At 41.3% G+C, this 24907-nt stretch overlaps 2 long non-coding RNA genes across 3 annotated transcripts; both read left to right on the forward strand.

Annotated features, from left to right (window-relative positions):
- The first annotated feature begins 1337 nt into the window (after nt 1-1337).
- LOC127545243 (uncharacterized) lies at nt 1338-9493 on the forward strand. 2 transcript variants are annotated; one of them, XR_007949620.1, is made up of 5 exons: nt 1338-1591; nt 2190-2322; nt 4325-5393; nt 6229-6558; nt 8226-9493. It is a non-coding gene; the product is annotated as an uncharacterized LOC127545243 (long non-coding RNA). The 2 variants fall into 2 exon arrangements; XR_007949626.1 differs by lacking the exon at nt 2190-2322 and having other exon boundaries at nt 1339-1591.
- Nucleotides 9494-12217: 2724 nt separating this feature from the next.
- On the forward strand, nt 12218-14849 carry LOC127545907 (uncharacterized). Its single transcript, XR_007949868.1, has 2 exons — nt 12218-12554; nt 12788-14849. It is a non-coding gene; the product is annotated as an uncharacterized LOC127545907 (long non-coding RNA).
- The last annotated feature ends 10058 nt before the right edge of the window (nt 14850-24907 follow it).

A 24907-nucleotide genomic window follows, 5' to 3' on the forward strand; every position in this document is an offset into this window, starting at 1 on the left:
GGGAGGGGGCCTGGGGGCAGAAGCCCCGGGATCAGACCGCGCCCCTGCCAGAGGTCACTGTGAGCCCCGGAGGGGAAGAGGAGACTGGAACAGAAAGCGGGGAGAGGAGGCGGGACGGCAGCCTCTGATTGGGCCCCAGACCTAGCCCGGCCCCCACCCTCTGGCCAATGGGCCCAGGAGCCGGGAAACTTCAGAAGTCCGAGGTGGGTTGTGGGGGGCCTGCCCAGCCTGGCCTAGGACCCCACAGAGCCCCTGGGGTCAATCTGTCCTCTTCTCTCCGAGTCCTTCTTCTCCCCTTCTTGTAGAGGACCCCGGCCTCAGGCAAGGTCACAGCCTCAGGCAAGGTCACAGCCTCAGGCAAGGTCACGGCCTCAGGCAAGGTCACAGCCTCAGGCAAGGTCACGGCCTCAGGCAAGGTCACGGCCTCAGGCAAGGTCACGGTCTCAGACAAGGTCACGGGCTCAGGCAAGGTCACGGGCTCAGGCAAGGTCACGGCCTCAGGCAAGGTCACGGCCTCAGGCAAGGTCACAGCCTCAGGCAAGGTCACGGCCTCAGTCCCTCCTCCCGGCCGTCTGGGTCCCAGGGGCGAGATGCGGGTGGGGGAGACTTTGCCCTTTTGAGCCAAGCTCTTTCCCGGCCTGAGTTTGCCCGAGCCAACGCCCATTCGGGAATCCCGGCTCCGCAAGCACAGGGGCCGAGAAGAGCCGGCTTTACCTGGTTAAAAAACCCCCCGGGGAGGCCGGAACCTCGGGCCCAAACAGAAACAACCGTCTGGCTCCAAGCCAACCAGGCCCCGAACAACAGCCAAGGTTTCTTTGTGCCCAAACCGAGGCTCTTCCCCTCCCGGATTGTTTATTTATTTTTGGACTTGATCCCCCCGCGGCCCCTGGATCCAGAGGGAGGCGAGGGGAGGGAGGCTGGGGGCTCTGCGCAGCTGCGGGTCATGACCCCGGCTCCCTAAAGTCAGGGTCCCCTTGGAGGGACAAACCGGAACAGCAACAGCTGCGAGTGTGAGCGGGAGCGGCCACTAGGGGGACCCAGGCGGAACTGGCGGCGCCCCACGGCTCCCCGCCCCTCCCCGCCCTGCCCTTCCTTTCCATGCCCTTCCCTGCTTTGCCCAAAGGAATGTAAATTTATTTCAATTAATTAACAATTATTATTTTTGATGCTGAAACCACCAGGATACAGGTGACTTCTTTTTCTAACCTATGGGACCTGCAGGTCGCTGCGGAGCATGCGCACAAGTCACTCCTGGAGTCCAAACTTCACTTCCCAAAAGGCCGCGTTGCCGCAGGGGGCAGAACTTGGCATCCCACGTGGTTCTCTTCACGTGCTTTCCCGGAAACGGAAGTTGGGGCTCTAGCGCTCTCCTCCTGCCTGTAATCCTGCCATCGCCCCAGAGAGTCGCCACAGAGGAGCCGCTCCCTCCGGAGCCCGAGTGACCCCTCTCCTCCCAGGCCCCTCCGGGCTCGGTGTCGGGGCAGTCACAGGGATGAGAACCTCCTTCCTGCCCCTTTATCGCTCCCTCTCCAGGTGAGGCTCCGAGGAGGAGAAATGGCCGCCAGGCTCCGTCCCCCCTGACTCTTCCTCGGTAAGTGGGGGCTCCCCCTTCAGAGGTCCTGGGGCCGGGGCTCTTTTGGGACCAACGACCTTGGGATCTGGCGCCCAGTCCCGCCAGTCAGCGGCGCGTCAGCCAACACCCTGCCCGCCCTGCATGCGGGGCCCAAAGGGGAGGGGTCCCTGTGGGGAGTCACGGAAAGGTGCAGGGGTCTGGCTTTCCTCGGGGGCGGAACATTCATTTAAACTCCCATCTCTGTTCCTGCCATTTTCTCCCTTGTTCCCCCCCCCACCCCCGCCAGTCCGTCTCCTCCCGCGGGACTCCTTTTTCGGGGCAGCTACTGCAGAAAAGCTTCCGCGGGACTCCTTTTTCGGGGCAGCTACCGCAGAAAAGCTTCCGCGGGACTCCTTTTTCGGGGCAGCCACCGCAGAAAAGCTTCCGCGGGACTCCATCTTCTGCGGGACTCCTTTCCCATCCCCCTTATTCCGGACCTTCCCGCTGCTAATTATTCCTCCCCCTTCCCTCTGTCTCCCATCTATGCGGGCCTGTGTGTGCGCGTGTGTGCGTGTAGTTCACGCTTAGCACCGAGCCCGGCCCTGGCGGACTGACCCCTCTTTGTATAATCCCGCAGGGCCTCGGGGTCAGAAAAGCGGCTGGATCCGGGAGGACCCTGGCGGCCCGAGTGACAAAGGCCGCTTTTCTTCCTGCGCTGGAATCACGTCATGTTGTTAAACCGCATTTGGGGGCAATTGTTCCAATTCATGGTCAGTTGATTGATTATTAAGGTTTCAGTGATTTTTCATTTGACTTTTAAATTTGTCTTTCTTTTCCCATTTGGATTTTTCTCTTTATATTCTTGGACCATTTATCCGTTATAGGCAGACAGTTTCTCTGACAAATTTTTAATCTTTCCTTGTGAATTTAGTAATGCTCTATGCCTTACCTCTGATGGTAACTATGTGAGTATGAGCCTTATCAGTGATTCTTTCTCAACCTTCGGTAAGTAAAACTCTAAAATTCTAGATGAGTTGCAGCCAGTATTGGTGGAGGAAAGTAGTTTTCACACTTAATGAAATCAAAGGCCTTTGATAGAGTTACTTTACATATGTAATACTTGAAATTCTTCTTATATGTGTCATCAACACCCGTGTGAGAATATTTGTATGTAAGATATGAATCTTTGTGTCAGGGAGAAGTCTGGGGACATTAAGGGGACGTTTGATTTCCCAAAGGCATTTCAGCCTTTTCTCCTTTTCAGTTATTAGAACAACTTATTACCCTTTTGCAGTGTCCATCCTTCTAAGATATGAATAAATATAAAAGGTCCCAAAAACTAGTTTAAAATTTATTTTTTTTTATTTTAGCTTTTTATTTACAAAACATATGAATGGGTAATTGTTCAACTTTGACCCTTGCAAAACCTTCTGTTCCACCTTTTCCTCTCCTTCCTCCCACTCCCTCCCCTATATGGCAGGTAGTCCCATACATGTCAAATATGTTAAAGTATATGTTAAATCCAAGATATGTATACATAGTTAAACAAAAACTGTAGTTCTAAGCTTTAAAATTGCACTGTGGGATGAATTCTGAATGTTGCCCATCTAGCTGCATGTTAGGGTGTGGATAATAGGCATTTTTTATCTACACGTTCTTCCCTGCGTGGATCTAGGCCAGACTCTTTTAAGTGATTCAGATTCTCATCCAAGAGTTCCTCCAGTGTTCTAGGACTTGAAGACATGAACATATGTGGAAAAATGAATGTCTGGAGCATTTCACTGTTTATGGAACCTCCCAACTTGTTCTTTGCTGCCACAAGAGTAACAAACCCATTTAATAAGCATTAGTTTACCTCTTCTGCCTGCCCTGCCCTGATACTTAATTTCAGAATTGGAAGGGACCTCGGCAAACATCTATGCTAATGCATACGAGAGAGGAGACCTCACCTTAACATGCCTGACAAGTAGCCATTTCTCTAATAATATTTTCTGAATAAATACATATTTACTAGTTTTCTAATTAAAAAAAGACTTGCATTATATCCTTCAAGGAATCTTGCACCATTTAAACCGTTATTATTATCAATCTATTTTATTTTTACTTCACAATTATTTCTAAATATACCTCTTCCTACTCCCCTATTAAACAAGCTTTTCCTTATAAGGTTAAAAAATAAAAAAAAAAAAAAAGAAACGAATTGAAAACTAACAAATTGTCACCTCTTTATTTAATATACGTATACATTGTTCCATACTGGGAATCTTCCACTTCTGCCATGAAGGGAGGGAGGTACATGTTCTCAGCTCTACTCTGGGACCATCCTTTGTCCTTATAATTACATATTATGTTGTATTTTTGTTGTCATTGTATATTTTGTTTACTCTTCTTATTTCCCTGTGATAGTTCACCTAAGTCTTTCCTTGCTTCGCTGAACTCTTCATATTTGTCATTTTTTAAAGTGAGGTAATATTGTGTTAGAGGAATGTATCTTAGACATTCCCCAATAGAACCTGTTGATTTTTTTAATCAGATAAGTGCTGATATGAATGATTTGATGAATGTGAGAGTTTCTTTTCTATCTTAGACTTTCTTGTAGTGTTGGTATAGAAGCTTATTTTAAAGTGTAAAAGCTCATTATAGTACACAAAGCTAATGTGTCCTATGTTGTATATTTTATTATTTGATCATCTTTATTGATTGAGGCGATAGGAGATATGATTAAGTGTAATGCAGCAGGAAATGGAATATTTACATTTTTATCTCTTTCAGGTTGGGACAGGAGGTCTGAAATCAAACAGACAATTCCAGACAGTTGGAAGATAGACCTCATTTGACATCAGATTATCCATACTGTGAAAGATCTTAAGAACGTAATGACTATGGGAAGACTTTCTGCCTGACTACAGCTCTTATCTAAGGGATGTGTCGAGGGTTAGGATTGACTACCTATCAATTACAACCATTAAATGACACTTTAAGGAGAGACACTGTTTTAAACTCACCACGCCAGCTTACAAAAAAAGCTCACAAGTCTTTCAGAGAACTTGAACTGACTTTATCCAATGTGGTTGAATGTCATTCAAAAACCCTTGGAAATATCCGTTTTTGCTACACAAGAGGCACCCACAGCAGTCCTTCATCAAGCAGACAGTGTGTGATAGAGTGGGTGAACCTCCCAACACAACCAGAACAAACTCTTAATCTTTACCCAGTGCCTATGGCTAGAATTTTATTAAAAGCCATTGAGCGAGCAGTACAGTTAACTGGGATAAGATATACACCTTTTATACTAATGCACAAATTAATGTATGCTGTGAAACCGTCCCAGAGTGGCAAATTTTATTAGCTATGGCTCCAAATTTTACACACGGGACTCCATTAAAGAGAACCAGACTATTACATAATTGACAGTGGATTCTTGAAGAAAAGGTTTTTAAAGGTCCTCTTAAAGGACCAACTCTCTTTACAGATGCATCCAAACGGAATATTTGTGCTGTATACTCTTGTGACTTAACTGTAAAGAGAGTACTCAGAATTCCTTTTCAGTCCACTCAGCAGAATGAATTGTATGCGATCATTCTAACTCTTATTTATTATCCAGGAGGGATAAATAGAGTATCTGATTTAGCTTGTTCAGTAGGTGTGGTACAAAAAATTGCCATAGCCCAAATAAAATTTGTAACCTCTAATATATATCAGCCCTTTTAGGAACTTCAAGAGCAAGTGAGAAAGCATCCAGGTAAGATTGATATCTTGCAGGTCCACTCACACAGTGGACAGGCAACCCTAGAGAACTTGTAAATCTAGCTCTTTATACTACTTCTTGATGTTTGACAATGTGCATTGGCTGTGGCAGGCAGGTTTTATAACCCACCAGAAGGGCAGTGTCCAGTGCGAGCCTCTCCATTATCTTTAATCGCCAGGTGATGTGGAGAGGCCCAGAAAGTGGTGAATGGAAGGGACCCGATATGTTAACTGCTTGGGGGAGAGGGTTTGTTTGTATCTCCACAAATGGAGAAGGAATCAGATGGGTGCCAATGAGCCATATTCACCTTGTCCACCAGAAAGAGATGGAGCACACTTTGAAAGGCAGCCCAAGAATCTCATTCTAAATATCATCAGGCTGCTCGAGCTTTACGCTTATAATTTGGAATAACAAGACAGGAAGGTAGGAGCATAGTAAAAACCTGTACACCTTGCCTTCCCTTCCACGCTCCTACACTGCCTCCAGAGAAGAACCCTTGTGGTTTGAGACCCATTGAAATGTGGCAAATGGATTTGATCCATTATAAATCTTTTGGTCCTCTGTCTTTTTTCCATGTTGTGGTAGACACCTTTTCAGGATTCACTTTTACAATACCAGCAGCAAAAGAGACAGCCTGAGTGATCACTGAATTCCTTATACAAGCATTTGCAATTATGGGTGCGCCACAAGCAAGGAAAACAGACAATGGACCTGCATATACTTCTGAACATTTTGCACACTTTTGTGCGCAGTGTAAGATTTTACACACCACTAGCATACCTTTTAATCCTCAAGTACAGGCAATAGTAGAGAAGAGAAAGAGAGACATTAAGATGCTCCTCTGAAAACAAAAGAAAGGGGGAGCCATAGACAACCCTAGAGAACTTGTAAATCTAGCTCTTTATACTATTTCTCGATGTTTGACAAGGTGCATTGGCTGTGGCAGGCAGGTTTTATAACCCACCGGAAGGGCAGTGTCCAGTGCAAGCCTCTCCATTATCTTTAATCGCCAGGTGATGTGGAGAGGCCCAGAAAGTGGTGAATGGAAGGGACCCGATATGTTAACTGCTTGGGGGAGAGGGTTTGTTTGTATCTCCACAAATGGAGAAGGAATCAGATGGGTGCCAATGAGCCATATTCACCTTGTCCACCAGAAAGAGATGGAGCACACTTTGAAAGGCAGCCCAAGAATCTCATTCTAAATATCATCAGGCTGCTCGAGCTTTACTCTTATAATTTGGAATAACAAGAGAGGAGGGTAGGAGCATAGTAAAAACCTGTACACCTTGCCTGCCCTTCCACGCTCCTACACTGCCTCCAGAGAAGAACCCTTGTGGTTTGAGACCCATTGAAATGTGGCAAATGGATTTGACCCATTATAAATCTTTTGGTCGTATGTCTTTTTTCCATGTTGTGGTAGACACCTTTTCAGGATTCACTTTTACAATATCAGCAGCAAAAGAGACAGCCTGAGTGATCACTGAATTCCTTATACAAGCATTTGCAATTATGGGTGCGCCACAAGCAAGGAAAACAGACAATGGACCTGCATATACTTCTGAACATTTGGCACACTTTTGTGCACAGTGTAAGATTTTACACACCACTAGCATACCTTTTAATCCTCAAGTACAGGCAATAGTAGAGAAGAGAAAGAGAGACATTAAGATGCTCCTCTGAAAACAAAAGTAAGGGGGAGCCACAGACAACCCTAGAGAACTTGTAAATCTAGCTCTTTATACTATTTCTTGATGCTTGACAAGGTGCATTGGCTCTGGCAGGCAGGTTTTATAACCCACCGGAAGGGCAGTGTCCAGTGCGAGCCTCTCCATTATCTTTAATCGCCAGGTGATGTGGAGAGGCTCAGAAAGTGGTGAATGGAAGGGACCGGATAGATAAACTGCTTTGGAGAGAGGGTTTGCTCTTATCTCCACAAATGGAGAAGGAATCAGATGAGTGCCAACAAGCCATATTCACCTTGTCCATCAGAAAGAGATGGAGCACACTTTGAAAGGCAGCCCAAGAATCTCATTCTAAATATCAGGCTGCTCGAGCTTTATGCTTACAATTTGGAATAACAAGAGAGGAAGGTAGGAACATAGTAAAAACCTGTACACCTTGCCTGCCCTTCCACGCTCCTACACTGCCTCCAGAGAAGAACCCTTGTGGTTTGAGACCCATTGAAATGTGGCAAATGGATTTGACCCATTATAAATCTTTTGGTCCTCTGTCTTTTTTCCATGTTGTGGTAGACACCTTTTCAGGATTCACTTTTACAATACCAGCAGCAAAAGAGACAGCCTGAGTGATCACTGAATTCCTTATACAAGCATTTGCAATTATGGGTGCGCCACAAGCAAGGAAAACAGACAATGGACCTGCATATACTTCTGAACATTTTGCACACTTTTGTGCACAGTGTAAGATTTTACACACCACTAGCATACCTTTTAATCCTCAAGTACAGGCAATAGTAGAGAAGAGAAAGAGAGACATTAAGATGCTCCTCTGAAAACAAAAGAAAGGGGGAGCCACAGACAACCCTAGAGAACTTGTAAATCTAGCTCTTTATACTATTTCTTGATGTTTGACAAGGTGCATTGGCTGTGGCAGGCAGGTTTTATAACCCACCGGAAGGGCAGTGTCCAGTGCGAGCCTCTCCATTATCTTTAATCGCCAGGTGATGTGGAGAGGCTCAGAAAGTGGTGAATGGAAGGGACCGGATAGATAAAGTGCTTGGGGGAGAGGGTTTGCTCTTATCTCCACAAATGGAGAAGGAATCAGATGGGTGCCAATGAGCTGTATTCACCTTGTCCATCAGAAAGAGATGGAGCACACCTTGAAAGGCAGACCAAGAATCTCATTCTAAATATCATCAGGCTGCTCGAGGTTTACGCTTACAATTTGGAATAACAAGAGAGGAAGCTAGGAGCATAGTAAAAACCTGTACAGCTTGCCTGCTTTCCACGCTCCTACACTGCCTCCAGAGAAGAACCCTTGTGGTTTGAGACCCATTGAAATGTGGCAAATGGATTTGACCCATTATAAATCTTTTGGTCGTATGTCTTTTTTCCATGTTGTGGTAGACACCTTTTCAGGATTCACTTTTACAATACCAGCAGCAAAAGAGACAGCCTGAGTGGTCACTGAATTCCTTATACAAGCATTTGCAATTATGGGTGCGCCACAAGCAAGGAAAACAGACAATGGACCTGCATATACTTCTAAACATTTTGCACACTTTTGTGCACAGTGTAAGATTTTACACACCACTAGCATACCTTTTAATCCTCAAGTACAGGCAATAGTAGAGAAGAGAAACAGAGACATTAAGATGCTCCTCTGAAAACAAAAGTAAGGGGGAGCCACAGAAAACCCTAGAGAACTTGTAAATCTAGCTCTTTATACTATTTCTTGATGTTTGACAAGGTGCATTGGCTCTGGCAGGCAGGTTTTATAACCCACCGGAAGGGCAGTGTCCAGTGCGAGCCTCTCCATTATCTTTAATCGCCAGGTGATGTGGAGAGGCTCAGAAAGTGGTGAATGGAAGGGACCCAATATGTTAACTGCTTGGGGGAGAGGGTTTGTTGTTATCTCCACAAATGGAGAAGGAATCAGATGGGTGCCAATGAGCCGTATTCACCTTGTCCATCAGAGAGAGGTGGAGCACACCTTGAAAGGAAGAAGACCCAAGAAACAATGGTGGTTCCATTGCTGTCTGTGCTCACCACTGAATGAGCACGGCAGTTATGGCGTTTGACTTGTGGACATCAACAATTGTAGAACTGCAAAACTCTCAGGAATCACTGGATTCTCTGAGATATGAAAAGACTGTTGCAGGACTTCAAAAACTTGTGGGAATCATTGGATCCCATGACATGTGAAGCAATGCACAATAGATTGATTTTGGACTATCTCTTGGCTGCTGAAGAAGGCGTATGTGTGACTGTTGTTTACATACCCTTCTTTTAGAACTTGTGGAACTCTTTTACAACACTATGGTGATTCATATTGTTTGTTATATCACTACTTGCATGTACAATTGATGTTTGTTGTACCACCTTGAGCCTGCAGTGGTTGTGCGGAGAGTCATCACTACTAGCCTGTGCAATATTGATATGTGCTTGTGTAATACCTCCCATGCTGATGGGTTTGTGCATACCTGTTTCTAATAAAACCCTTCAGCCCAGAAACCTGTTCGCAATCCCCACTTTCCTTTGGTGTTTTTCATCTCCCTGAGATGTCAGGGAGGGCATGATCATCTCCTTTTCAGTACTTTCACCTCCCTTCCTGAGAAGTCGGGATGAGTGATCACCTCTTTTTTGGTGTTTTTACTTCCTTTCCTGAGAAGTCAGGGAGGGTGTGATCACCTCATTTTGGGGTTCTCACCTCCCTGAGAAGTCAGGGATGGCAAGACTACCTGTGTTCTAAAACAAAAGAAAGCAGGAGATGTAGAGGGCTGAAACTCTTGAGTCAATGCACTGAGGTCAGGACACCCAAGCACTTGAGGCTAAGTACCAATTGGACAATACTCTATGGGTATATGGTTGGAAAATGGTCCTTAGCACTCTTCTGTGCTGGCTCGATGATTGGTGTATACAGAGAATTGTAGGAGGGACTGGGGATGGAGTAAGACGAGCAAGAGTCACTTTGGCTGTAGACAAGGAAAAAGGAAGGTTGCAGAGATCCTGCTTCCAACCCCTTCACTTCTACCCCTAAAGAGCAAGAATAAAGACTAAGGACTTTTGCTTATCCTGACTCTGGCTGATTCTAAGGGTGCTAACACGGTTATTACAATAAACCTGAACAATGAACACAGTATAGGAAAACCTTTCAAATGAAGGAACTTGTTTGATCCCAGAGAATTTACACTGAGAGAAACCTTATGCATGCACACAGATTGTGGGAAGGCCTTATTTGAGAAAACAAACAAACAGAAAACTTATGCAACACTAATGGATGCATAGTGGAGAAAATCCTTATATATAGGTAGAATGTAGAACGTCCTTCCTCTGAAAAATGCATCTTCTTGTACATCAAACATCATACTGGAGAGAAACCTCAGTTTAGTGAATGTGGAAAGGCTTTCTGCTTGAACACAGCTCTCAAATTGTACATCAAAGAGTTCACATGAGAGAAAAACATGAATTGGGGAAATCCTCCATTAGAAGGACCCATCTTAATACAGAGAGTTCACAATGGAGAAGAGCTTTATTTATAAATGTGAAAAGTCACTTCACAGGAGCCCACATTTTACCAAACACCAGAAAGTTCATGCAATAGTTTTACAAATAATAGGGTGAGGAAAGCTTTCCCTTAGGAGTATAGTTTTTATGTTTATACTAAAATGTTCATATTGGAGAGAAATCTTTTGAATGTGTAATGAATGTCGGCATTTGACATCTTCTAATACTAATAAAATCTTCTGAAGATCATGAATTTCAGGAGGGTTTTAAGCATTGCATACACTTAGCTAAAATTAGTAAAACTCACAGTAAAATGAAAAATCAGAAGCAAATCCCAAATTTTCTATAGTGGTTACTCTATAGTGCTTTTGTTTACTCAAGTCCTCAAGCACCTCTCTTCCCTACTTTGCATGCTTATTTCAGGTGGCAAGTTATTCTCTTAACAATCTTGAGAAATCCCCAAGTGCTTCAAAAATTTTGGTGAATCCTGAAAGAGCTTCCTCAATTTCTCTATAAGTTCAGAATCACCATCTGTTCTCTTTCCCCTTTTTATCATATAGGAAGATGTTTTAACAGTAAATCAAGGTAGGAAGGGATCTCAGGAGTCACTATCTTTTTAAGATTGAGGACATAGGGCCAAAAGCTTATGTCTACTATTTTCAAGAACAACAAAAAAAATTCATGGCATTATAGAATGATGGTTGAAATTCTTGTGTGTGTTTGTGTGTGTTGCAAGGCAATCAGGGTTAAGTGTCTTGCCTATGGTCGGTCACACAACTAGGAAGTGTCAAGTGTCTGAAGGTGAATTTGAACTCATGTCCTCCTGACTCCATGGTTGGTGATCTATCTACTATACCACATAACTGCCCCAATTTTTTTAAGGCAGTATAAGTGTCATTTATTCAAAAGAACATTTTAAAACCAATAGTCAAAAGCTTCACAGAGTCTTGGAAGCCATTATCACAACTTTCTAAAAAGTCTCTCGACAAGCGGTGTCATTGTCCCATGACTGAAAGTATCCAAGTAGCCCTAAGCCAGCATCCCAGTGAGCAGACATGGCTGGTCCCCTTTCCCTCTAGTATGGCAGAAATCTGAGAATGGAACCTGAGGGCAAAGGAGATTTGAGGCCCATCCCTTGATAGTTATGCCAGTTAAAGAATAGTTTGATGAATCTTTGAGGTAGATGGTTTTTACAGCGACTTTTCCAAGGTTACACAATAAGTGATGAGTCAGAGTTCAACCCCAGGTCCTCTGACAGTCTGGCCTTTCCACGGTGCCATCCAGTCCCTTCTCTTTGGTAAGTCTTCATTCTCTGCCTGTGCCTTTATTAAATTTCTCCCTTGTGCTATAGCCCTTATTCTAGCCCTATTCCCTGTCTCATGCGTTTTCAGTCTTTCTCCACTGGCTCCTTACCAGCTGCATATAGACATGTTTTTGTCTTGTTACAGGATGACCTAGCTCTGCCTTCCTTGGCTAACAAATGATTATTTCTAGCTTTTTGAATGGGAGGAAGCAGTAGAAAAACTCATTGCTCCCCCATGTATCTCCTGGCAGCAGAGGAATATTTGGGATGTGTGTGGCAGGAGCAACAGAGTTTGACTTCTCTTGTCAGTCTCGAGGTTTTATCTGGAATTCCTACTGGCAAGCTGGTGACGGGAGGTAACAGGAGACTGGGGGGGGGGGGGGAGGGGAGGCGAGGTGGGGGAAGGCATGGGATTGGGTTACCGCTTTGGGTCTTAGGTGATTAGAAGCATGTGACAGTTTGACCAAAAGCAGGAGGTGGGGCTGCTCTAGTTTACCAGTTGGTCTTCATTTCTTCTCCCTTCTCCAGGAAGCAAGAACCTGATAACTTCCCTTTTTCCTTGTTTACTTGCAAGGTCAATGAGCACACGTAGCTATTGCTCCTCTCCTCTGAGTTGAGTAGAGATGTTTCTCATTTTCCTTATTTTCTTTTCCTCTGCTTCACACCTGCCCAGATTCCTCCTCCCTCCTGCTCCCATTATGAATCCTCTGTCACTCCTGGAACCATGATCAGTTAAATCAACTCTGCCATTGCTCTGGTGTAGAGGTCAGTCTGCTCCATTCTGCCCCCATTTACTCCTCTGTAACCAAAGTGCACCACTGTGGCTCCTCCTCCACTATGTTTTATTTCAATATTCCCATTGGAATGTAAACCTATTAAGGGAAGGGTTTCTTTTGTTTTCTATATATATCTATCCCCAGTGTTTAGTAAAGGTTTTGGCATACATTTGATGTTTAATAAATGCTTTTTCATTCATTCATTTCCCTTATTTCCTCCAGGTAAAAATTCCCCAAGGTCTGACATCTGGCTCTCAACTATTCCATACTTTCTGTTGAGACTTCCCCCCATGAAGGTAACTTTAGATATTAATGCAAAACCTGCACAAGGAGCCAGAATTGAGGAAGAAATCAAGAAAAAGGACTCCGGGAACAGCTGGATGATGTCTTAGTTGTATCCCAAACCTTTCCAACTTCAGACACGTGCACATGTGTGTGCACACTTACTATTGATGCCCTTTTTTTGCACTAGATATTTCTCAAAATGCTACACAGTGAACCCTCTTAGCAAAAATGCTGTGCTAAAAATGAATGCTTCTGACAGTATATTCAACGTCCTTCACCTGCAAGCTCTCTCCACCTGTCATCTAAGGGGAAGAAAGTGGGTGTGTTTTGTTGTTTTCTCCAAGTTTTGCCATTTTAAAATCTATCAAAAGTATGTTTTCTCAGGAAATACAGATGACATTGTTAGGCTTTGAAGTGAAGCTTCAGATCAGACTAAGTCATTATTTACAGGAAGTGTTCTATCTCCCAGAAGTCCAACTGGCTACAAAAGTAGGGAGCAGTTAGGATGATCTTTGCCTGAACAGAGGAAAGTATACACAAGTATAGTGCTAGTGACCAGAAAGTAGAACGGGCAAATCCCAGATTATGCAAACATAAACCAGGGATAGTCTAGTGATGAGAAACGGTGGATGCAGGACATCCTGGACCATTGAGCTACATTAGGAAGGTGTGAGGGGGGAGCCACATTTGTGGACACAATGGTAGGGAATACTCTACTGAATACTCTATATTCTATTTTTTTAAATAACTTTTTATTGATAGAACGCATGCCAGGGTAATTTTTTACAGCATTATCCCTTGCATTCACTTCTGTTCCGCTTTTTCCCCTCCCTCCATCCACCCCCTCCCCTAGATGGCAAGCAGTCCTTTACATGTTGAATAGGTTACAGTATATCCTAGATACAATATATGTGTGCAGAACCGAACAGTTTTCTTGTTGCACAGGGAGAATTGAATTCAGAAGGTAGAAATAACTCAGGAAGGAAAACAAAAATGCAAGCAGTTTATATTCATTTCCCAGTGTTCTTTCTTTGGGTGTAGCTGCTTCTGTCCATCTTTGATCAATTAAAGCTCTGTTTATCGAAGAGTTCCACTTCCATCAGAATACATCCTCAGAATATATAATGATCTCCTGGTTCTGCTCGTTTCACTTAGCATCAGTTCATGTAAGTCTTGCCAGTCCTCCCTGTGAATACTCTATATTCTAAAGGAAGAAATTTTATGCTTTTCTTAGATTGCAAGCTTATTCCTCATTGCTGCTAGATGGAACTAAGTGGACCATTCATGTACTTATTCATCTACATTGTTCCTTAACCTCCATGATAACGGAGGAACAAATCTCAGAGGTTCACCTATCACTTTCCAGTTTTTTACTTCGGAGGTGTTGGAAATTCCTAGTGAAACTCTTGTTGATGCATTGGCTGTGCTTCTGTAAGATATGATCTTAGAGAATTGCCTGGGGTGCTGAATGTATAACTGTCTTGCCCATATTTACCAACCAAAATGCGAGAGGCAAGAGTTGAATCCATGTCTTCCAAGGCTAGTTCTCTGTCCCCTGCACCAAAAAGAATATTTTTTTTAAGTTATCAGTTAAAAGTTGAATCCTCATATGTCCTTGGGTTCGTTCACAGAGATTAAAATTGAATTATTGCTGGCAGTGTAGACTGTTAGTGTTGTGTTGATTTACCCAATAGTAATGCAATAGGATTTTATGGATGAAAAACAACCCATTGAAATTGAATGGTAATGGTCTGAATTCGATCTGAAAAATGAAGCAAATTGTAGAATATATAAGAAAACTACACTATATTGCCTAAAAGCAACAACTAAAATAGGGATTTATACATACACATAATGTTTAAGGGAAATCTATTTTGTCTCAAATGAATTGTAAAGAAGAGGAGTCTCAATCATCATTTCTGTTATGACAAAGAATGTTCATGTTCTAGAACATAAAGAATTCAGTAAAAAATGGAAATAAATTCCTAGATCCTTTTTACTTGGACTCATGATTTCCTCAATGCCGAGAATTCCTTAGAGTATAAATTCCCTCCCCTAATGTAATTGGGCATCTTAGTTGCCTTGAGGCAGCAGAGTTTAACATTGGCTCAGAGTCATTCATCTAGTGTGTGTTGGATGTAGGACTTGAATACAGATCTTAATTTTAAGGTTGTCTCTCTATCCTTATTTGTCTCAGAACATATTAGATCATTACACAATTAAAAATTGTACCTAATTTAAAATATGAGCAAAAAATGTAGACTTAAACGGAGGCTTAATAAGTAACAAACGGGTGAAAGAACAAACCATAGAGCAATTAAAAAATGTGAATGGAAGGGACCAGATATGTTAACTGCTTGCGGGAGAGGGTTTGCTTGTATCTCCACAAATCGAGAAGGAATCAGATGGGTGCCAATGTCTATGAGAATGATGTGGGCTTGTGGGGAGCACAATATACTAAGATTATCGCAGGCAGCTTAAGCCAGTTTTTGCTTAGAAGTTATTGGCGCTACCTTCAAGGTTTAGTTCTCTCCAGGACTAAGGCCTTGGCTATTGATGGAACTTGATGGAACCTTTGTGCAAAACCATTCAGGACACAAGGGGCTGTCGATCTTCCTGAGATCCTGACTGAACCAGCAGAGGAGGCCTGGGCTCAAAATTGTATCCGTGATGGATAATCTTGCCCTACTTTGAAAGTTGTTCCTTCTTGTGGCTTTTATTAACTGTTAATGACAGATGTTAGCAGAGATTCATACTGCTCCTGCCGGAGAGGGAGGTAGAGTTCTGTGGGATGTGACTTCCTTTTAACTATCATGGTTTTCAGCCTCTTTCTCTCTGCCCCCCAAGTGCACGTCCATTTCCACCACTTCAGCTGACATGCATTCATTGATGGGGATGAGACTATATGTGTGGCCCAGTCAAAAGAGTCGCTGTTGTTTGTCTCTGACCTTGGGGAATGAGCAAGATGCCACTTAGGCCTGCCTCTCTTACTCCCCTTTTCTTTTTTTTCTTTTTCTTTTATTTTTTTTACATTTTATTTTATTTTATAATAAATAAAATAATAAATAATAATCTAATAATAATAATAATCAAGAGGAGGGAGGTTAGAGAACAGTAACTGCCTCTCAGTCTCCTTGTATCATCATCTGTAAAGTATGGTCTAGCTCCTCCTGGAGGGCTTCAGGATCAGCCAGAGTCAGGATAAATCAAAGTCCTTGGTCTTTAGAGGTAGAAGTGAAGGAGGCAGGCAAGCTGCCACATGGCTTGCCAAAGATGTCTCCTGGATTCTGGAGTCCGGAGTCTCCAGCCTCTCTCCTCCTTGTCCCTGACTTCTCTCCCTCAGCCCTCCAATCCTTGCTTACCATTACCTCACCACCAAGCATTCAGCAAGCCCCAAGCATGAGGAGAGTCATTTATCCAAACATATGCTTATAGAGCCATTTTCTCTCATTGAATTACCTAATTAGTCTTCAGTGCTCTCTTGTTTGATTCAAGCACACCTTTTTCAGAGCTTCAGCCCTCTACAATCATCATCCTCTCACAGGAAGAGATCCATTCTAGAGGTCTGAGTTAGATCTCCAGCATCCAGTGCCGGGTGGCTCCCGTATCACAAGTTTTCTAGTCACAACCTTGGAGGCCATCTCTATCACTTACCATATAGAAGTGATGACTGCTGAAATGATTTACTAATGGGACTCCCTATTTCTAGTCCCTTTCCTTTTCACTCTAACATATCTGTCAAATAACTTATCTTCCGAAGGCACAGGTCCCTCCTCAAAGGCCTTCAAGTCCATTCTAGATCTACTTCCCAAACTTCCCCTTCTTCTGCATTATGTTCCAGCCATACTGGATAACTTTACTAAATTTGCTGTTCCATATCTTGCCTCATGCATTTGGACAGAACTTTCCTCTTCCACTTCCAATTAGAATGTTTCACTTCTCACATCTATCTCCCAGAGCTCTTTTCATGTGAGACTCATCTCAGGTTCCATCTCCTCTATAAAATTTCTTTTTCTTCCCTCCTTCCTTTCTTCCTTCCTTTCCTTCTTCCCTTCCATCTTCCCTTTCCTTTTTCCTTTCATTTCCTTAGGCAATTAGGGTAAAGTTATAGGATATAGCCCAGGGTCACACAGCTAGAAAGTGTTAAGTGTCTGAGACCAGATTTGATCTTGGGTCCTCCTGACTTCAGGGCTGCTGCTCAATCCACTGCACCACCATAGCTTCCCCAACAAGCCTTTCTTAAAAGAATAAATACATTTATTTATTAGTCATTAAAAAAAACTATTAAATTATGGGCAGATAGGTGACACAGTGGATAGAGTACCAGGCTGGAATTAGGAACTTGGATCTGGACACTTACTGTGTGATCTTGGGTAAATCACGAAATCCTATTTGCCTCATTTTTCTCCTCTGTAAAATGAGCTAGAGAAGGGAACGAGAAACCACTCCAGTAGTTTTGCCAAGAAAACCCCAAATGGGGTCATGAAGAATCAGACACGACTGAAGAATGACTGGAGGATAACTACACAGCCGGGCCCTGATCCTTGGGGATGTCTTCTAATGACCTTCTTACCCAGACTAGTCCTTCACCTGAGTCCCTTAGTCCCACTACCTTCCCTCTCTCTTCTTTAATCTTCTCTCCTTGTTTCTTCAACACTCTTTCTTCATTGAAGAGAATGTTTGGAGTGTGGTTTTCAATCAGTGTATTTATTTTGAGAAGTAATTGAGGTAAAGTCATACAGATAGTGTTCAAATGTCTGAGGTCACACTTGAATTCTGTGCTCCTGACTCCAGAGCTAGTGTTCAATCCATTATAGCGCCCTCTAGCTGTTTGCACAACAAGCATTTATTAAATGGATTCTGTAGTTATCCCTTCCACATTTCAGGGCTTAGGGACCCAGCACTCCTGTGATCTGGAAAATCCATGTAACATTTATTGGCCTTCTCTTTAACAGGAGAAATCTGAATTTCTTTTCTTTTTCTTTTAGGGGGCATTTACAGTACCTTATTATAAAATTTGAGTTAACTTTTGGTCATAGGCAATATGTAGATCCTCATGCTATTTCTAGCCTTTGCCTGCCATCTGCAGCGCCTGCAAAACTCCTCCCAAATTCCCATTTAATTTCTTCTGTTGACCTTCAGTGGGTCAAACCCATGATGGGGAAAGTCACGATATGGAAGGAATAACTGAATGCTCCATGAACTCGGCTAAGCACTGGAGACACATAAGGCAAAACACAATCTTTCCAAATCTTTCAAGTAGTAGACATGAAAAATGGTCAATGTCAGGTGTTATTGTTACTACTGCTTTTATTGTCTGCTGTACTGACCTTCGCTGATCTCTTCCGTTCTTACAAAAACAAAACAACGGCAAACACTGTTTGCCTTTGCTGCCCCTTCTGACTGTCTTTTCCCTTTCATAGCCAATCTCCTTGAAAAGGGTGACTATAAAACGTGTTTAAAACGAATGTACAGTTATAACCAGGAAAAAAAGAATTTTTTTTAAAAGGAAAGGGTGACTATATACGCCTTTATTTCCTTACCTCTTGTTTCCTCCTCAACCCCTTGCATTCTGGCTTCGTCCTCTGGCACTTGACTAAATCTGCTGTCCCCGAGTTCTTTCTTCACTGCTGAAGGTGGTGATTTTTCTTCAGTTCTCATTTCATTTGACCCCTCAGCAGCTAGGTTCTTCAAATATATGAAGTCTTATGGAGGGGGTCAGAGGGTAAAGGAGCAAGGTGTGGTAGCTGCCAAAAGCTGCTAAAGGGTCAAATGTAGACTTGTCCTGAGTGGCAATGGGGGGAAGTGATAAAGATGCAAACTGAGGTTCAGTGGCAGGGGAAAACTTCCTTTCAGTGAGACAGACAACATCAAAGTTCAGTGGGCTTTCATGAGATGATAGGCTGCCTCTCACTAGGGATCTTGAAGGGGAAGCTGGGTAATCAAGGAATCACTCAGAAAACATTGATTAAACCCCTATGGTAGCCGGGGAAGAGTGACCGGAGCATTGGACCCATTCAGTCAACGAGCTTTGTGTATGGGTGTGCATAATTCCAGATTGCTCTCCAGAATGGTTGGATTTGTTCACAACTCCATCAACAATGCATCAGTGTCCCATTGTGGTATATGTAAGTTATGATTGTTCTATTAAAAGTGATGAACAAGCCGATCTTAGGCCTGGAAAGGATGATAGGAACTGATGCTGAGCACAACAAGCAAAACCAGGCATACATTGTATCCAGTAACAGTAAGAATGTGCGATGATCAACTATGAAAGACTCGGTTCCTCTCACGGGTTCAGTGATCCAAAGCAATCCCAAAAGACTTTGGACAGAAAATGCCATCTGCATCCAAAATAAGAACTAAGGAGACTGAATGGAAATCACCATATTCTCTGTTTACTTCCTTTTTCTGTGATTTTATCTCTCCCATGGTTTTTCCCTTTTGCTCTGCTTTTTCTCTCCCAATATCAGTCATAAAAAGAATGTTTCTTAAAATAAACCAAAAAATAAAAAATAAAAAATAAAAAATAAAAATGAATAAACAAAAATAAATAAAAACTAATCATAATATTAATTCAATACCGATAAAAGTAACCATTGAGAAACTGATAAATATATTAAATTACTTGCTAGTTAATAAAGTTAACTGATTAATGAATTTAATTAATAAATAGATGAAATTTATTTTGGATTGATGGGGAATGTAATTGAGTGATTCATTGATTGATAAATTGAGAGATAGATTAGTAAAATAAATGGTAATGGATAAAATTAATTTGAGATTAATTATCCAAAACTAATGAAATCAAACAGAATTTATTATTAATTAATATCATTAATACATTAATGAATCTCTCCCATGTTTTTTTCCTTTTTGTACTGATTTTTTTCTCTCAATATAATTCATAAAGCAATGTGTGTTAAATAAACAAAAAATACAAAATAAATTAGCCAAACATTAATAAAAATCAATCATAAAATTAATTAGTTACTGATAAAATTAATAATAAATTGAGAGATCAATTCAATCAAGTATTAGCTAATAAAATTAATGGATTAAGAAAATTAATTAATTCATAAATAAGTGAAAGATATTTTGGCTTGATGGTGAATTTAACTGATAGATTGATAATTGATTGATAAATTAGTATGATTAATTGGTAACTAATCAGAAACTAATGAAATAGATAAATGTAAGAAACCAATCTTCACACAGTGTGACTTCCACTCCTAATGGGATTTGGATGAGGAATTAGAACACATGCATTTGAATCCTGGCTCTACTATCTACTTCCAAATGACTTGAGCCGACCTTTTATTTTTTCTAGACCTCAATTTCTTCATTTATTATTTTGAAAAAAAAATAGGAGGTGCTATCAGATCACTTCCAGCGTCCCTCTCATCTTAAAATCTGTGATTATACAATGTCCTAAAAAACCTGGTTGTCCTCAAAATTTCCTCCTCCCTCTACAGAAAAGGAGAGAGAAGAAGGGAGGGAGAAAGAGAGGGAAAGGGAGAGCGAGGGAGGGGGAGGAGAGGAGACAGAGAGAAATAGAGGCAGAAAAGAAAGGGGAGAGAGAGACAGAGAGTGAGTGAATGAGGGAGACAGAGAATGAAACAAAGGAGAGATAGGGATGGACAGAGAGGAGGCGGAGGGAGGGAGGGAGGAAGGGAGGAAGAGAGAGAGAGGAGACAAAGACACAAAACCACAGAGACTGGAGACAGAGAAACTCAAACACAGAGAAAGCAGACAAACAGAGAGAGACACAGACATAGACAGATGGAGATGGAGACAGAGACAGAGAGAGACACAGACATATAGATATACAAAGAAGGCAATAGGGAGAGACAAAGAAAGAGAGAGACAGGAGACAGAGATAGACACAAAGAGACAGAGATAGTCAGGGAGAAACCAAGGAAGAGAGAGAGACAGAGAGAGTGAAAGACAGAGACAGAGAGACAGAAAGATGGGGGGGGGAGAGACATACAGAGAGAAAAAGAGAGAGAGAGACAGAGAAACAAGAGTCACACACGGACAGAAGGACAAACACAGAAATAACTACAGATAATATGCATTTATATATCAAATCCCGGAAAACAGCGATGGTTTTATTTTTGTCCCTGTGTTTCTAGAGGTCAATGAAGAGCCTGGCAAATCACAGGCACCAACCAAATCGATCCTTTCTTGAATTGCCATTTTAAAATATAGCATGGTCTTTGTCTGACATCTGCTGTCCAAAGTCAGAACAACAAGCAAGCTTAATAATAAAAAGGGTAGCAAACCAACTCCAAGGGGTGGCAAAAAAGGTGAACATCCCATATGCTATTTTAATTTTTTTAATAATCTTTTTTTTATTTTTCTGAATATATGCAAAGTTAATTTTCCACATTCGTCCTTGTGAAACTGCGTGTATCAAGTTTTTCTGTATATTCATGTATATTAAGTTAATATTAACACAATTCTTTATGAATCATATTGAAAGAGACAAATCAGAGGAAAAAGAAAAAAAAACAGAAAAAAGTGAACATTGCATGTGGTGCTTTTCATTCTCTCTTCATAGTTTCTCTTTCTGGATGCAGGTGTCTTTTTTTATACAAAATTTATTGGAATTGCCTTGGATCACTGAACTACTGAGAAAAACCCAGCTTTTTTTCCCATGAATATTCTTTTGTACAATTTATTCGTGGTCCTGCTTGTTCCTGTCAGCATCAGTTGGTGTAAATCTTTCCAGACCTTTCTACAGTCAGCTTGTTCAGCATTTGATTGTCATTTGATAATATTCCATTACTTTCATAAACCCTAAATTTACCCATTCCCTAACTGATGGGCATCCACTCACTTTCCACATGTGGCTCCTTTTCTCTCCTTCATGATTTCCTTGAGATACAGACCTTGAATCAGCAAGAAAGAGACAGACAGACACACAGAGAAGGACAGGAGAATCGGGAGGGGGGAGGGAAGTGTGTGGCAAGAAAGTTCTCTCTACAAACTTCTAATAGTTTCTAATGAAAAATATTGCCTGCTTAACAAGAGCCCATGATTCAGAGCACTGCCGACTAACATGGTCTCTCCTGGTTAATTGGAAAGCTTTTGCTAATTAGCCAACTAGACTTTCTATTCCTCAGCAGCCAAGAAGAATCACTGCAAGGAGTGGTTCTTAGGCTGAAAATGGAGAAAGAGGTTTTTTTGGTTTTTTTTTTTTCCCTTCTATTCTCTTCCCTGCCTGAAACCTAGAAATGGCTCTATGATTTGTTTAAAAGGAAATACCATCATTGATGAACACTAAACCCAGACTGTCCCCTTTTGCACATCTGTAGGAGTTGTGATACATAGGCTGGCTCCCTCTGAAAAGTAAATTAAAGACCTCCAATAGGCTTGTGACAGAGAGAGCCATCTGCATCCAGAGAAATTATGGGGACTGAATGTAGATCAGAAGCCAGGATTTCTCCCCTTCCTCTTGTTTGCTTTTCTTTCTCTCTTCTCTTTTTATCTGATGTCTATTATGCAGCATGATAAATGTGAAAAGAGTTTAGAAGGATTTCACATGTTTTAATTGGATTACGTTCTCTCTAGGAAAGGGAAGTAGGGAAAAGGGAGGGAGAAAAATTTGAGGGGAGGGAGGGAGGGAAGGAGAGAGGGAGAGAGGGAGAGAGGGAGAGAGACAAAGAGAGAGAGAAAGAGAGAGAGTAAAGTAAGCCAGAAAGAGCTAGAGAGTAAAAAAAAAAAAAGACTGAGAAATAGTGAAAAAAGTCAGAAAGAGACAGAAAGACAGAGAAAGAGGAAAAAAAAGAGAAAAATAAAGCAAGGCAGAGGGTGAAAAGGAGATCGAGAAAAAGTTTTAAAAAAATAACAACAACAACAACAACAAAGAAACAAATGCAGAGAGAGTCAGAGGGGTGGCATGGAGGGAAGAAGAGAGGATGAGGAGAGAAAGAGAGAGAAATTGTAATTAATTTTTCCATGAAATAATAAAATGTATATTTTTCCAATTTAACTTAGCTGTTGTAACATATTATAGAAACTGGAGGGAGATACTCATTTAATTTTTGCTGTTCTGGACAATTCCCCTACAAATATATTAAAGGGAAAAAAAAAAAGCTAGGAGAAATGCTTTATTTGTTCTCTTTTTTAAAAAAAATTGAGATTTGTCAGAAGAGATTGTATGAGATACAAGGCTTTGTTAATTTGAGGGACTCTCTGAGACAGACAGACGGACAAAAGCAGATAGAATCTTCAAGATGTGTTCCTGCAGCAGGGAATCAAGGGGGACTATTAAAAAGGGAATGGGACTGAGAATGCATTCTCTTGACCTTGTTCTCCTTCCTATGTGAAGATGATCCTGACACATCAATCCCACATTCCATTTGACGTGTGTTCTAATAGTGGGGAGAGACCTGCAGTGGTCAACCCATTAGTTGGTGCTGCGCCTTCCTGGTGACCAAATTCCTGCATTTTATAAGGATGCTGGCCGTGGTCAATGACAGTGGTCTGGCTTATGAAAAGATTGAATCGTGAGCCTATTCCCATTCTGCTTTAGCCGTCTGAACTATCTGGGTAGAAATCCTTTGTTATAAATTGTTTCTATTTACTTGAAGGTGATTGCTTTTCTATGTTTATTTGCCATTAAAACTTTATTGTTTTTTTCTTTCATTTGCCTTAGGTTTTACCATTGAAATAGATTTAGATCACAAGTTTAGTAGAGATCAAGTATCTAGTTCTGTACTTCTTAGTATTTCAATCAATAACTCCTACAGCATGATAGAGTTGCTCAGAAATAATCTATAGTTCATATATCTTGTGTAGTATATTTGCTGAGTTACTAGCAATGTCTCATTTCTTAATTGCTCCTCTGCAAATTCTTGGTCTTTGTAACCTTTGTGTAATACCACTAATGAGACTCAAGAATCTCTCTTCTCTGTCCCTCTAAAATGTATTTTCTTGTTCCCAAGGTCTATAGTCCAGGACCAAGCTGAGCAACTCTTCAGGCCTCCAGTAATTCTGTAGAAAACTTGTATATTTATTTAAGTATTGTCTTTTATCTTAGATTGAAAACTTGTTGAGCTCAGGAACTCTTTTGCTTTTCTTTTTCTTCTTAGCACTTAAAGTCCCCAGCCCATTTTAATTGATTAATGTTGTCGGAGTTCATTTTTCCTCTCCCACAAACAGAATGCAAAACACTTGCCTTCTCTCCTTTGGGATCAACATCCCTGAGTTATTTGCCAAATCCTCAATCAGCAATTTATGATCAAAGAAGAACTAGAGAAAATTCTGAAAGCTAAAATGGACACCTTTGATAACAGTCAACTAAAAAGTTGTTGCACAAACAAATCTAACAGAAACAAAATTAAAAGGGAAATGCAAGGGTGAGTAAAAATCTGTACTGTCAGTGTTTCTGTTAAAGATCTCATTTCAAAAATACATAAAGATTGTTGTCAAATTTATAAGAATATAAGTCATTGCACAATTAATAATTTCATCCAAAAGCATGACAACAATGAGACAACATACCCAGATCTGTGGGATACAGCCAAAGCTGTAAGAAGGGAAATTTTTTTTTATTTTTAGAGGCTTACTTGAATAAAATAAAGAGAAGGTCAATAAATTGGTCTTGCAACTTAAAAAGATAGAAAAAGAGGAAATTGAAAATGCCAAATAACATGCTAAACTTGAAATTCTAAAATTAAAAGGAGAAATTTATAAAATTTAAAGAACAATGAACTACAATGTTATATAAACTATTTGAAAAAATAGGGAATGAAGGATTCCTACCAAATTTCTTTTATGGCATGGTACTCATAACTAAACCAGATAGGTTGAAAACTGAGAAAGAAAATTATAGACCCATCTCCCTAATGAATATTGATGCTAAAATCTTAAATAAAATATTAGCAAAAAGATTATAAAAAATCATCCCCAGGATAATACACCACGACCAAGTAGGATTTATACCAGGAATGCAGGACTGGTTCAATATTAGGAAAATTATTAGCATATACTATATCAGTAACCAAATTAACAAAAAAAAAATGATCATCTCTATAGATACAGAAAAAG

Source organism: Antechinus flavipes, chromosome 1 (assembly GCF_016432865.1).
Source record: "Antechinus flavipes isolate AdamAnt ecotype Samford, QLD, Australia chromosome 1, AdamAnt_v2, whole genome shotgun sequence".
Taxonomy (NCBI): Eukaryota; Metazoa; Chordata; class Mammalia; order Dasyuromorphia; family Dasyuridae; genus Antechinus; species Antechinus flavipes.